The sequence below is a fragment of the Chiloscyllium punctatum genome, chromosome 31, assembly GCF_047496795.1.
Source record: "Chiloscyllium punctatum isolate Juve2018m chromosome 31, sChiPun1.3, whole genome shotgun sequence".
Classification (NCBI taxonomy): Eukaryota; Metazoa; Chordata; class Chondrichthyes; order Orectolobiformes; family Hemiscylliidae; genus Chiloscyllium; species Chiloscyllium punctatum.
The window spans coordinates 44,356,353-44,370,438 of NC_092769.1; the positions used below are offsets into that span (position 1 = coordinate 44,356,353).

The 14,086-nt window shown below is 44.7% G+C and overlaps 1 long non-coding RNA gene across 1 annotated transcript in view; it reads right to left on the reverse strand.

The window, feature by feature from the left end:
- Positions 1-2,370: 2,370 nt before the first annotated feature.
- Positions 2,371-14,086, reverse strand: part of LOC140456818 (uncharacterized) — a 32,085-nt gene continuing 20,369 nt past the window's right edge. The window contains exon 3 of the long non-coding RNA XR_011953154.1: positions 2,371-2,545. This is a non-coding gene — a long non-coding RNA (uncharacterized lncRNA). The remainder of the gene's footprint in view (positions 2,546-14,086) is intronic.

Consider the following 14,086-nt stretch of genomic DNA (forward strand, 5'->3'; position numbering starts at 1 on the left):
GAAGGCGCAAACACTCCACAGACAGTCGCCTGAGGCTGTAATCGAAATGGAGTCCGTGGTGCTATGAGGTAGCGGTGCTAACCACTGAGACACCGTGGCACTCAATGTAACTCTCTGGAGTCCTGTCTGATCCTTGCTTCCTCGACCTTAAGTAAGCTTCCTTCTTCCTCTTGATTAGATGCTAAAGTCCATGTAGACAAGGTTGACTGCTCTGCCTTCATCTATCTTTGGCCTCCTCCTCGAAGAGTCAATCCAGTTTGTGAAACGTGGTCTCCCACTCACAAAGCCATGCTGACCATCTCGAATCAGCCCTTGCCTTTGTAAATGTAAGGATCTCTTTTCTCTCAGAATCTCCTCCAACAACTTCCCCATCACTTGTCTCACGGGGCTGTAATTTCCTGGCTTTTCCCTGCAGTCCTTCAGTGATGGAACAGCATTAGCCAACCTCCAGTCTTCCAACATCTTACTGTACCTGTTGATAATATACATATCTCTGTAAGGGTCACTGCAATCTCTTCCCTAGCTTCCTACAATATTCTAGGATTGACCTAATGAGCTACTGAGGATTGATCTACCTTTATTTGTTTTAAGATTCCAGCACTTTCTCTTCTCTGTTGAGGATTCTTTCCAAGACATCACTATTTATTTCCCCACATTCCCGAGCTTCTATGTCTTTCTCCACAGTAAATACTGACAAGACTATTTTGTCTAATATCTCACCCATCTCCTCTGGTTCCACACATAGGCGACCTTATTGATCTTAAGGGGCCCTATTCTCTCCCAAGATACTCCTTAGCCATTATTGAAACTTGCATAAAGGCTCCTGATAATTCAAATACACCATATCCCCCATACCAGTACACCCCTCCTACACCCTTACAATTCTGCCATTTATATTAATTCAATCCAACAGGCTCGTTGCTGTATCAGTCGGCATGGAGACCACTGTCACACACAGTTACTGTACTGCCCTTGCCATAAGTACATTCAGTGTCCTGACTGTAACCATATTGACATTCCCATCACTGTTTGGTGCCTACAAAAGAATTCCTGCTAACGGTTGCTGCTACTTGCTTATTCTCAGCTCTACTTTTCATATTCAGATCCACATGACTGTCTCATTAATGCAATAACCTCATGCTTCCTTCATAACTTGTTGGCTTTTTGCCTAGTCTGCCGATTGGGACTAGATTGGGTTGGGATATCTGCTCAGCATGGATGGGTTGGATGCTGTACATCTCTCTGACTCTGACTCTATCCAAACACCCCTTCAGTATTCCCTTCCCAATGATGGTGATTCTGCAGCTACATCTCCGGAATGACAGTCCCATCATATCTGTTCCCTGTCATTCCATCTGCCTTATGGTGAATACAGGGAGTCATTCCTCAGTAGTGGGGGTTGAACAGATGCGTAGAGGTTACAGAGATAGGGAGGCTTACAGGGACTCGAGGATGTTAGAGTTAAACAGAGTTACATCTGGTAAAGAATGTCAGTGGGGCAAAGGAGTTTGGGGATTGGAGGAATTTACAGAGATAGAGGGAGCTGGATTAGATTCTGGAGATAGGGATAGGGATGGAGAAAGGAAGAGGCAGGCAGACTGAGAGGCATAGACAGGGGGCTGTTTCATCTAGGAGATTATTGTGTATACTAACAGAGATATGGAAGGTCGTCGTGACTGAAGACGTTTACTGATATAAGAAGGCTTCTAGGCTCTGGAGGGTACATAGATAGGAAGGCAATAGAGAATGCCAGGTTACTGGGTTGGAGACAGTTACACAAATGGGGAGGCTTGCACAAACTGAAAGAGATTCCTATGGTCGGGAGGGGTATGGTGTCGGGAATGAGGGTGAAATTTAACAAGATAAAGATCAAAGAATTGGAGAAGGATAAGGAGATTACAAATTTTTCACAGCTAAGGAAGGGTTGTAGGAGCTGGAGAAGATTACATAGGTTGGAACCGATGGAGAGGTTAGAGACAAATACATTGACATGGAGGGTGGTATTGATGGGAGGAGCTTACAGGGATAGACAGGACTGTCAGGGTTTACAGGGATGAAGGGATTTAGTATCTACTGGAGAAGGTTAGGGATTAGAGTGTTAGGGACTGGAGAACCTGACAGAGACAGAGACAGAGACACAGAGAATGATGTGGACTAGAGGAGATTCCAAACAGAGGAAGGATTATTGGGACTGGAGGATATTACAGAGATCACGAACACAGCATGGGCCAGGATTGATGCCTGCGATCCCCTGTGCTGTCGCATTGAGGACCAGTACGGCAGAGGTGAAAGCAGGACCCTCACAAGATGGTGGGAATGAAGCCTAGAATGTTACTATTCCTTACCCAGCTCTGTATCTATATCCGGTCTTCCAGGTCTGAAGAGCGAAGTCTACTACCTCCACCCTGTGCTGTTTACTGTGAGTGATCTTACCGGCTGCAGGAATTACTGAAGGCTCCAGATCTCCCTCTCCATCTCTCATTGGCTGACCAACCAGTTTCAATGAGGTGATGGATGAGACAGGAGTTAGGAACATCCTGATGACCTGCATGAGACAGAAATAGACAGAATGGGAAATTAGACTGATGAAATGAGGATAACACATACAGAGTGGCACTGAGTCCAGCAGAGATCTCGATAATCCCAGTCTCCATCCCTTGCCTGTGTTGCTGCATCACTCTGGAATGGACAATTCTGTTGACTCAGGATCTCAGACCATCTGTAAGAGGGAGAAATGCTGACAGAGGCAGTAAATAGACTGACACAACGAGGGACACCACATGGAGTCATACTGAGTGATAGCACATTATTAGATTTTGTATTAACAGGGAATTGTTTGAATTTGTAACAAAGACACTGGGATAATTGTGAGGGGATTCAACCTTCCTATCTCATCATCTCTTTGGCAGTGGCTCACAGATGAGGCTGACTCTCTCCCACTCTCAGTGGGGGTGGGGGAGTCTGGAGTTTTCTGTACAGACTGATATGGCCTTCCACAGACTCTGTTACACTTGAGGCAGAAGGTGGACATGGAAAGGGGGTGGGTGGGGTGTTGATATGACAGCGCGCTCCTTGTGCTGTTTTCTCCTGGATTCCCGTTTGCCCCACAGAAAGTCTCGAGGTGCTCGACACCTTCACAATGCTCCTTCCCCACTTCAGACGGTCTTGGGCGATTTGATTAGGAGATGAAATAAAAACGATCAATTCTGAAGTAACCAACATTTAGAAATGTGGAGGAGTGCAGTAGGAAGTGGAAATATTGTCAGTGTTTAATCAGAGTAGCGGAACAGGGAGAATTGAAGGTGCTGGAGGTGGTGAGAGTGTTACAGAGAGGGGCAAAGGCCTGAACAACATTACAAAGCCAGTACGGATTGCTGCAGCTAGAGCTGTTTGCAAAGGTAGGGATAAACATCTGTATTTTTCATTGATTCATTCACGGCCTAAGGATGTCACCGGTTGGACCAGCGTCTATTGCCCTCCTGCTAATTGCCCAGAGGCAACTCAGAGTCAGCCATATTGCTGTGGGACTGGAGTCACATGTGAGCCAGACCAGGTAAGAATGTCAGATGTCCCTCCCTAAAGGACATACGTGAACAAGTTGATTTTTTCCAGATAATCAACAATGCTTATACGGTGGCCTCACTAATGTCCTGTACAGATACACCATGACATCCCAACTCCTACTCTCAATGCTCTGCCCAATGAAGGGTAACCATCCCAAACACCTGCTTCACCAGCCTGTCTACCCGTGGCGCTACTTTGAAAAAACTGTATACCTGCATCCCTGGGTCACTGATTGACAACAGTACCCAGGGCCCGAACATTAATTGTACAAGTCCAGCCTGGTCTGCTTTACCACAATACAACATCTTGCATTTCTCCACCTGTTATTCCTTACCTCACTGGTCCAGCAGTACTGTTGATCCCATTGTACTCTTCGATAACCCTCTTCACTGTCCACTTTATCACCAATTTCAGTCTCACTCACAAACGTGCTAACCATGACTCCTGTATTATCATCCAAACTGTTTATATAAATGATGCAGAACAGTGACCCAGCACCGAACCCCAGGGCACACCGTTGGTCACAGGCCTGCAGTTTGAGCTGCAACCCTCTATGAACATGCTCTGTCTCCTACCGTCAATCCTGTTTTGTATCCAGTTGGTGAGCGCTCCCTGGTTATGTGTGATCTAAACTTACTATCCAGTCTGCCATGCAGAACCTTGTCAAAGGCCTTGCTAAAGTTCATGTGGACATCGTGTACTGCTCTGCTTTGATCTCTCACTTGTCTACCTCCACACTCAGGTTTGAGGCATGATTTCCCATGCACAAAGCCATGCTGATGATCATTAATCTGTCCTTTCCTTTCCAAATGCACGATGATCGTTTCTCTCAGAATCTCCTCCAACAACTTACCACCCTGCCATCAGTCTCACTAGTCCGTAGTAGCTGTCGAGGATACACATATCTCTGGAAGGGGCCCTGTAATTTTCTCCCTCGCTTCTCACAAGGCGCTGGGGTATATCTGATCATGTCCCAAGGTTTTATCGAACTTTTTGCATTTTAAGACATCCAGCACCTCCTGTTCTCCAATGTGACATCAAGACATCCCTATGTATTTCCTAAGTTCCCGAGCTTCCATGTCTTTCACCACAGTAAATCCTAACACAAAATATTTGTTCAATATCTCACCCACCAGCAGTGATTCCACACAGACAGTCTCATTGACCTTTCAGGGGCCCTATTCTTTCACGAGCTAAGTTTTAGCCCGTGTTGAAACTTGTCAAAATGCTTCTGAAATTTCAAATATCCCTCTACCGCAACTAGCCTCCCCACCCTTATCTATTCTGCATTTATGTTCACACCAAAATATAGAATCCAACAGATTTAAAAATATTCCCTTTTTATAAAATCATACATCTCCCATTTTTCTAAACATCCAGTTATCATTTTTTGTCATATCCTTTAAAACACATTCCAGCTTACAGGGTGACCTGGACAAGTTAGGTGAGTGGGCAGATGCATGGCAGATGCAGTTTAATGTGGATAAATGTCTGGTTATCCACTTTGGTGGCAAGAACAGGAAGGCAGATTACTACCTCAATGGTATCAAATTAGGTAAAGGGGCTGTTCAGAGAGATCTGGGTGTTCTTGTCCACCAGTCAATGAAGGCAAGCATGCAGGTACAGCAGGTCGTGAAGAAGGCTAATAGCATGCTGGCCTTCATAACAAGAGGGATTGAGTATAGAAGCAAAGAGGTGCTTCTGCAGCTGTACAGGGCCCTGGTGAGACCACACCTGGAGTACTGTGTACAGTTCTGGTCTCCAAATTTGAGGAAAGATATTCTGGCTATTGAGGGAGTGCAGCGTAGGTTCACGAGGTCAATTCCTGGAATGGCAGGATTGCCTTACACGGAAAGACTGAAGCGACTGGGCTTGTATACCCTTGAGTTTAGAAGACTGAGAGGGGATCTGATTGAAACGTATAGGATTATGAAAGGACTGGACACTCTGGCAGGAGGGAACATATTTCCGTTGATGGGGGAGTGCCGAACCAGAGGACACAACTTAAAAATACGGGGTAGACAATTTAGGACAGAGATGAGGAGAAACAACATCACCCAGAGAGTGGTGGCTGTGTGGAATGCTCTGCCCCAGAGGGCAGTGGAGGCCCAGTCTCTGGATTCATTTAAGAAAGAATTGGATAGAGCTCTTAAAGATAGTGGAGTCAAGGGGTATGGAGATAAGGCTGGAAAAGGATACTGATTAGGAATGATCAGCCATGATCATATTGAATGGCGGTGCAGGCTCGAAGGGCAGAATGGCCTACTCCTGCATCTATTGTCTATTGTCTATTGTCTATTGTCTAGCACGTTCCCGACTTACTGTCAGGCTAACACCGTTTGGTTCAGATTGACTGCACAAAGGGTTTTGGGAATCCTTGTGAATCAATCTGAAACAGGTAGCTTACAGGATTGTCAGGTCATAGTGAAGGCAAAGGGAATGGAGTCTAAAAATAGGGAGGTCTTGCTAAAACGATGCAAGGTACAAGTCAGACCACACCTAGATTATATTGAACAGTATGCGTGCCCTAAGGAAAGACATTCTTGAATTGGAGGCAGGCCAGGGAAGGTTCACTCGGTTGATCCTGGAGATGGCAGGATTTTCCAATGTGAAGAGGGAGAGTAGATTGCCCTTGAACCTAATGGGATTTTGAAGAATGGGAAAGAAATTGAATGAAACATCCTGGATTCTGAGGGGCTTTGACAGGGTAGATGTCGTTAAGTTAGAAAATCGAACAGGACAGCAGAGTAATAGGCCCTTCGGCCCACCATGGCTGTGCTGACCATGATGATATTCTAAACTAATCCCATCTGCCTGCACATGGGCGATATCCCTCTATTCTCTCCCTATTTCTGTCTAAATGCCACTTCAAAACTTTGCTCTCATTGCCACCTCTCCCACCTCCTGAGCAGCTTCCACCCTCTCGATAAAGACAACTGGCCTCATTCATATCACTTAAAACTTCTCATTCTCACCTTAAACAGATGTGCCCTAGTATTTGATATTTCTACATTTGAAGAAGGATTCCAACTATCCACACTATTCATGCCTCTCCTAATGCTATATACCTGTACTAGGTCACCCCTCAGTCTCCGATACTCACGCAAAACAATCCAACTGCGTCCAACCTCCTAACAGTAAACACATTCTCATCCAGGCAACATTCTGCCAACCCTCTGTTGCACGCTCGCCAAAGCCTCCACATCCTTCCTGTGGTGTGTCAACGAGAATGACACGCAACCTTCCAAACATGGCCGACTGAAGATTCATTCAGTCACAACATGACATGCAAACGTCTGTACTCAATACTGTGCACCAATAAAGGTAAGCATACCATACTCCCCCTCGACCACCACATCCTGTTGTGTTGTTATTTTGAGGGAGGTATGGATTTGCTTCCAATGTCTCTCTGTTTATCAATGTATCCAACTCGTCAATTAGTGTACTTCTCTCTTCCATTTGACTTCATAAATGCATGACTTCACACTTGTCCCGATGAAATTCGATTTGCGATTTCTCTGCACAACGTTCCAGCTGATCTACATATTGCTGCAACCTTTAACACTCTTCCTCACTATCCACAATTCCCCTCACTGTCCCTAATCATTACATGCCTTTCCGAATGTCGTCTGCAAAATTACCACTCAAACTGCTGACCTTTTCATCTGAATCACAGATATAAATTACACACAGACATCGCAGCACTGATCCTTGTGAAACATCATTGGCCACAGACGTCCAATCAGAAATTGACCACCCCACATGCCTCTGTCTACTATCACCAAGAAAATATTGTATCCAACTTACCAACGAGCATGGATTGTGATTTGATCTTCCACATCCCCCTTGCTATTTGGAATCTGTCCATTCAAACTGACTCTATATTTTGATTCCCAGATTAAATTGACTGTCTCACTAATGCACTGACTGCGTCCTGTCTTCACAACAAAACGGACCTTGTTTGGTTGTTTGCTGATCCTGCCTAAATCCCTACAATCCCTCAATAATCACATTCCTGTCATGATCATTCTGCAGCCACATCTCCACAATTACAGTTCGATCATATCTGTTCACTTCAGTTAATGCTGTCATTCCATCTGCCTTGTTGCAAATGCATGGCGCGTGTCACTGAGAGAGGGCCTTTGAGGGATGGTTAGAGGTCACAGACTGGGAGAGATGTTTGGGTGTGCGACGATGTTGCAGGGTTAAACATAGTTACAGTTGCTACAGAATGTTCGCAGGAGAAAACATTTTATTGTTTGGAGGAAGTTAGAGAGATAAAGCGTCTTTGATTAGACTTCAGAGATAGGGATGTGTGTAGGGTTGTGGATTGTTACATGGTCTATGTTGATCAGGGTGTAGAAACATTCACAGGATTCCAGGATGTCGTACATTTAACAACAGTTGTGGGATCTGGAGAACATCACAGTGAGAGGGAGAATGATATTGATGGGAGAATATTACAGGGAAAGGGTGGGTGGTATGGACTGGAGAATGTTGCAAACACATGGAAGATGATATAGACTGGAGAATGTTGCACGGATAGGGAGGAAGGTGTAGACTGGATACAGTTACAAGGAGAGATGATTTTATGCACTGGAAGGTATGTCAGAGAGAGTGAGCGGTGTGCATGCCACAAGATATGACAGGGATAGGGAAGCTTGTAGAGACTGGAGGAGACAGTCGTACAGAGGCTTGTGAGAGACCAGATTCACTTATGAGCATAGGATGTGCTACAGTGAGCAGACCCTTTTGCAGATATAAATGAGGATACAATGGCCACAAAGCAGTCACACCTATATATAGGTATATAGGAACTGAAGGAATTGAAGAGATTACACAGACTAGGAGTGTTGTATGCAGTGGAGAAGATTAACCTGATAGGGAAGCTTTTAGAGACTCAGCAACGTTAGGAAATAATGGGAGTTGCAATGGTGAGAGCAGGTTTCAACAATTCGGAGGATAGAGACCTGAAGGAGCTTTGACAGATAGCGATGGTACAGTAAAGGGAATTGTAGTGGCTTCCGTTTCTTAAGCAATCCATAAGCACTTAAAATAGCCTGTTTGACATGTGCATTATCTCTCGACCATTCATCAGACAGTGCTGCAAATACTTCACTGGCTGTGCCTACCAGCTTAGACTGAACTAGCATTACCCAGAAGACCTCGGGCCACTCGACCTGTCTATGCAATTTTTCAAATGAAATACAGAGTTCCTTGACAGTAGAGTCACAGGGAGTTAGGATAGTGAAGAAGGCGCTTGGTATGCATTCCTTTATTGGTCAGAGTATTGAGTACAGGAGTTGGGAGGTCAAGTTGCGGCTGTGCAGGACAGTGGTTAGGCCACTTTTGGAATGCTGCATGCAACTCTGTTCTACTTCCGGTCGGAAGGATTTTGTGAAACTTGAAAGGGTCCAGTAAAAATTTACAAGAATGTTGCAAGGGTTGAGCTATAGGGAGAGTTTGAACAGGTGACGGTTGTTTTTACTGGAGAGTCGGAGGCTGAGGGTGACCTTATCGAGGTTTATAAAATCAAGAGGGGCATGGATAGGGTAAAGAGACAAAGTCTTTCTCCTGGGGTGTGTGAGTCCAAAATTATAGGGCGAGGTTTAGGGTGAGAGTAGAAAGATATAAAAGATAAAAAGGGGCAACTTTTTCACGGAGAGGATAGTACATATATGGAATGAGCTGCCAGAGGAAGTGGTGGAGGCTAGTACAACTGCAACAGTTAAAAGGCATCTGGATGGGGATATGAATAGGAAGGGTTTAGAGGGAGATGGACCGGGTGCTAGCAGGTGGGACTACATTGGGTTGGGATATCTGATCTGCAGGATGGGACCATGAATGGGTTGTGGAACCTGGAGGATGTTATGATTTGAACCACAGGTAACGTTTGATTGGATCTTACAGATGGTACAATTGCAACATTTAAGAAGCATTTGGATGGATATATGAATAGAAAGGGTTTGGAGGGAGATAGGCCAGGTACTGGCAGGTGGGAGTAGATTGGGTTGGAATATCCTGTCGGCATGGCCGGGTTGGAATGAAGGGTCTGTTTCCATGCTGTACATCTCTATGACTGTAAGATTGACTGAATGGTCCAATCAAAAATTACCTGTGGTTCAAATCATAATAACCTCCAGGTTCCACAAGCCATCCCCTGTCCCATCCTGCAGGTTCAATGAATCCTGGAACCTCTAACCTTTTGCAAGTCCCACGTCCCTTCCGACATTTGTACCATCCTCCAGGTTCTGCAGCCCTTCATTCCTCGTAACATGGCCCAGACTCTCCAACTCCTCCTTCCTCGGCAATGTTCCCCAGAAGAGCACTGGAGGATGGTGGGGGTTACAGAGATATGGAGGGACATCAGGACGGGAGGGTTTTGCAGACATTAGGAATATATGGACTTGAGGAGGTTTCACAGTTTACGAGTGTTGTAGGGACTGGAGGAACTTACAAAGATAGGGATAGTTTTAGATTGGAAGATTCTGCAGGGTGGGTGCTGACAATGAAAAGATATCGCATATATAGTGGGCCTTGTAGGAACTGTATTGAAAGAGTCACAGACATTGGAATGACTTCCGCAGATTGGGAGTATTACAGGGACTGAGAGGATTGTCAGGTCTCCGCAGACTGATCGTGTCTTTCAGAATAGAAGATTTATGTAGATATGGATAGCTTAAACCAATGCATGCAGTCTTCATTTCAAGACCAGAGCCTTATTATCCCTCATCAGGCAAGGATCCCTAACCCTGCCAGCTTTTCCCTTTCCCCCAATGGGGCACACTGGTCCTGGATTCTTGAGATCACACTTTGAAAAGCCTCCCATTTGCCAGTTCTTTCTTTTCCTTCAAACCGACTCACCCAATCGATTAGAATCATAATGTGGAGGTGCCGGTGTCGGACTGGGGATGTACTAAGTTAAAAATCGCCCGACACTCGGTTCCAGTCCAACCGGTTTATTTGAAAGCACTAGCTTTCAGAGCACTGCTTCTTCATCAGGTGGTTGTGGAGTACAATCCTAAGGTACAGAATTTATAGCAACAGGATGGCAGTGTCATGGAATATAATATCAAACAAATTTAGTTTCAGCCTTTCATCTGTTACAGTGATCACCAGCACTTCCAATGCGAGTTGGATTATAACTGGGCGTTGTGCAATTTTAAATTCACGGCATTGACACTGGCCAGATCCTGCAGAATGGCCCCAAACCTGGCCCTGTTCCAGTTTTCCTCTTCAGTCTGTGGACCTGCTGATCTTTCTCCATAACTATGTTAAAACGAAGACAGTTGTGGGCACTGGACCCAAAGTGCTCTCTGAATGACACTTCAGTCACTTGCCCGACCTCGTTTTCTGAGGGGAGGTCCAGTGTTGCACCTGCCTGAGTAGAGTAGGGCCCTCTGCATATTGATTTAGGAACCTTCCTTGGACACATTTGAAAAATTGCTCTCCGTCCACGTCTTTTTATACTCAAGGTGACCCAGTCAATACAGGGAATATTAAAATCTCCAGCCTGCACTCCTCTATTATTCCTATAGTTATCTGCAATCTCTCTACACAGCTGCTCCTCTGGTATCTGTTGGGTCTACAACAGTCTACAATACAGTCCCAACAAAGTGACCATCCCCCTTCTTTCTAACTTCTAACCATGTGGAATTTTAAATGAATATATGTTTTAAAAATTGGAATTAACAATCCATAAATAAGTATTGATAAAAATCCAAACACTTGACCTTCAGAGAAAGACAACAGTTCACTCTCATGTGGTCTGCACCACATCCGCACAGCAAAGTGTTTGCCTCTCAATGACCCTGTGAAATGGGCGAGCCAGCTGCTTAGCTCAAGGGCAGCAAGGGATGGGCAATAAAGGCTGGTCAGCCAGAGACACCCACATCCCATACCTGATTTTTAAAAAAATCCATTCAGATTGGTCCCAGCACAGTTCCAGTGGAACAATGTCCTGGCCAATCACGTTGGTAGATTTATGGACAGGGCTTTAAACTGACAGAGAGGAGGCAGGGACAGGCTTCAGGTGAAAGGAGCTTTCCAAATCCAAAGAGAAAACGTGAAGCATCAGAGCAGCATGGGAATGTGACTGACGACAACAGAAAGGAACAGGATGGGACAAAGCTTAACTAAAACTGTTGATCAGCAAATCCATTTGTGACAGGAAATTGTGGAAACGAGTAAATTATGTTTTTTATTAATGCACAAAGTCTCTGCAACAAGGTAGATGGATTTGTGACACAGAGATAAAAGAGATTTAGACACCAGAGAGATGTGGTTACAGGGCGAACAAAAGGTGGAACATAAATATTCAATGGTTCACAACCTTGTGCAAATTCAGGCAAAATGGACGACGCTAACAATAATGGGTAAGAAAGGCATTACAGAGAAAGCCTTTGGCATCTGATCATGAAGTCGAGTCAGTCTGAATGTAAATTCTGGCTACTACTTGCCAAAGACACAAGCAGCAGAACAGTTTTTAACCACCCACCGAACAGCATTTCATGGCTAGTCGCTGCAATAAAGAAAAATTCATTGGAATGTTTAATACAGGCATGGTGAACATTTAGCGAAACATCAACATTCGCAAAGTCTGGGAGAATCACACTGACAACAGTGATATTGGAAGAGGAGTTCAGAGAATTTTTTTTCAGTGTTTTTTAGAAAAACACATTGTGCAACTGGCGAGGGACGTAACTATCTCAGAGAGACTGTTGTGTGATAAAACATAGTGAATGAGTAATGTCACCTGGAGAGATCCTCTGGGAAATTGTGATAAAGTGCAGTTTAAAGAACTATAAAGTTTTAAAGTGAATCACAGAAAGGACAAGCTACAACTAGAAACAAAAATAGCCAATTACATGAGTTGGAGAGGAGAACTGACGAAGATAAACAGGCTAAACAGACTGAAATATGTGCCTGTAAATGAACAGTAGAAAACATTTGAAGGAACAGTGTAAAATACTCAACAAAAGGACATTCCAATGAAACAGACAAAAACTCAGCAAGAAATCCCCACCAGTCCCTCACTCAGGACAAAATGGATCATATTAGATTATGAGGCTGAGAAGATCACCACAAAGTGCTTAAAATACTGAAGTGAGAGAAAGTTTTAGAGTAAGTTTTAAAGGGATTGCAATGGGTCTGCTAGCAGGAGGAGGGCAATGGGAAGGGGAATCGTTGTCAAGGTTGATTGACACGATACGAACATGGAGAGGTGAAGGTGCTGGAGGTGGTGAGAGTGTTACAGAGAGTGGTCAGGGCCTGAACGGTGTTACAAAGCCAGTACGGATTGCTGCAGCTGGAGGGGTTTGCAGAGGTAGGGAGGGACATATGTATTTTTATTTATTCATTCATGGGATGTGGGTGTCACTGCCTGGACCAGCATTCTTTGACCCCATGCTAATTACCCAGAGATTGTTGGGGCCCTGGTGGATAAATATAATACTTTGCTGGAAACAGGTGAAGTGCTGAATGACTGGAGGATTGCTAATGTGGTTCCTTTGTTCAAGAAGGGCGGCAGGGGTAGGCCAGGTAATTACAGAGCAGATAGTCTGACAGCAGGGGGAGGGACATTATTGGAAACTACTGTGAGGATGAATCGACACTTGCAAAGGTAAGGATCAACTCGGTTTAGTCATCACGGATTTGGCAGAGGAAGATACTGTCTGAGGAATACAGTTCCGTTTTTTTGATATTGTGCTTAAGTATATTGATGAGGGCAGTGCAGATGATGTGGTTTATATGGACTTGACTAACTCCTTAAACAAGATCTAACATGGAAGGCTGGTCCAAAAGGACTGGGTTCCAAGGCAAGTTGGCAAATTGGATGCAAAATTGGTGGATAGAATACTTTCACCACCGGGTGTACCACAGGGATCTGTGCATGAACCATTGAACATTAATAACTCGGATGTGAAAGCAGAAGGTATCATTAGTCGGTTTGCAGATGACATGAAAGGTGAGGGTGTTGTTCACAGTGAGGAGGATGGTCTCCGTCTGCAGTCCGATGTCGATCGGATGATAATCTAAGCAGAGTTTAGTTCTGATTGAAGTGAGGTAATACTCTGTGGGAGGTACGATAAGCGAAGGACAGACATAATGAACGGTATGTCCTTGCGGAGTACTGAGGAATACAGGGACCATGGTGGACAAGTCCATAGATCCCTGAAGGTGTCAGCACAGGGAGTCAGGGTGGGAAAGGCACCTCAACTGGGAGCAGGAGAAGAACCCATATCCTGGTGGGGTGAATTGCTAGAGCTGCTTGAGAGGATATAACCTGGTCTGGCAGGGTGTTGGACATTAAATAAACGTAAGTCCAGTAAGAAGATTGAGGCTGGTGCACGAGTTAAAGACAGCAATTTCAGCCGACAAGGCAGGCAAGAACATAGCAGGGAATGGGGGAAAACTGATGATTAAACTGCATTTATTTCAATGCAAGGGGCCAGACAGTTAAGGAAGATGAACTCAGGGCATGGATTGGAACATGGGACTGGGATATTATAGTTATTACAGA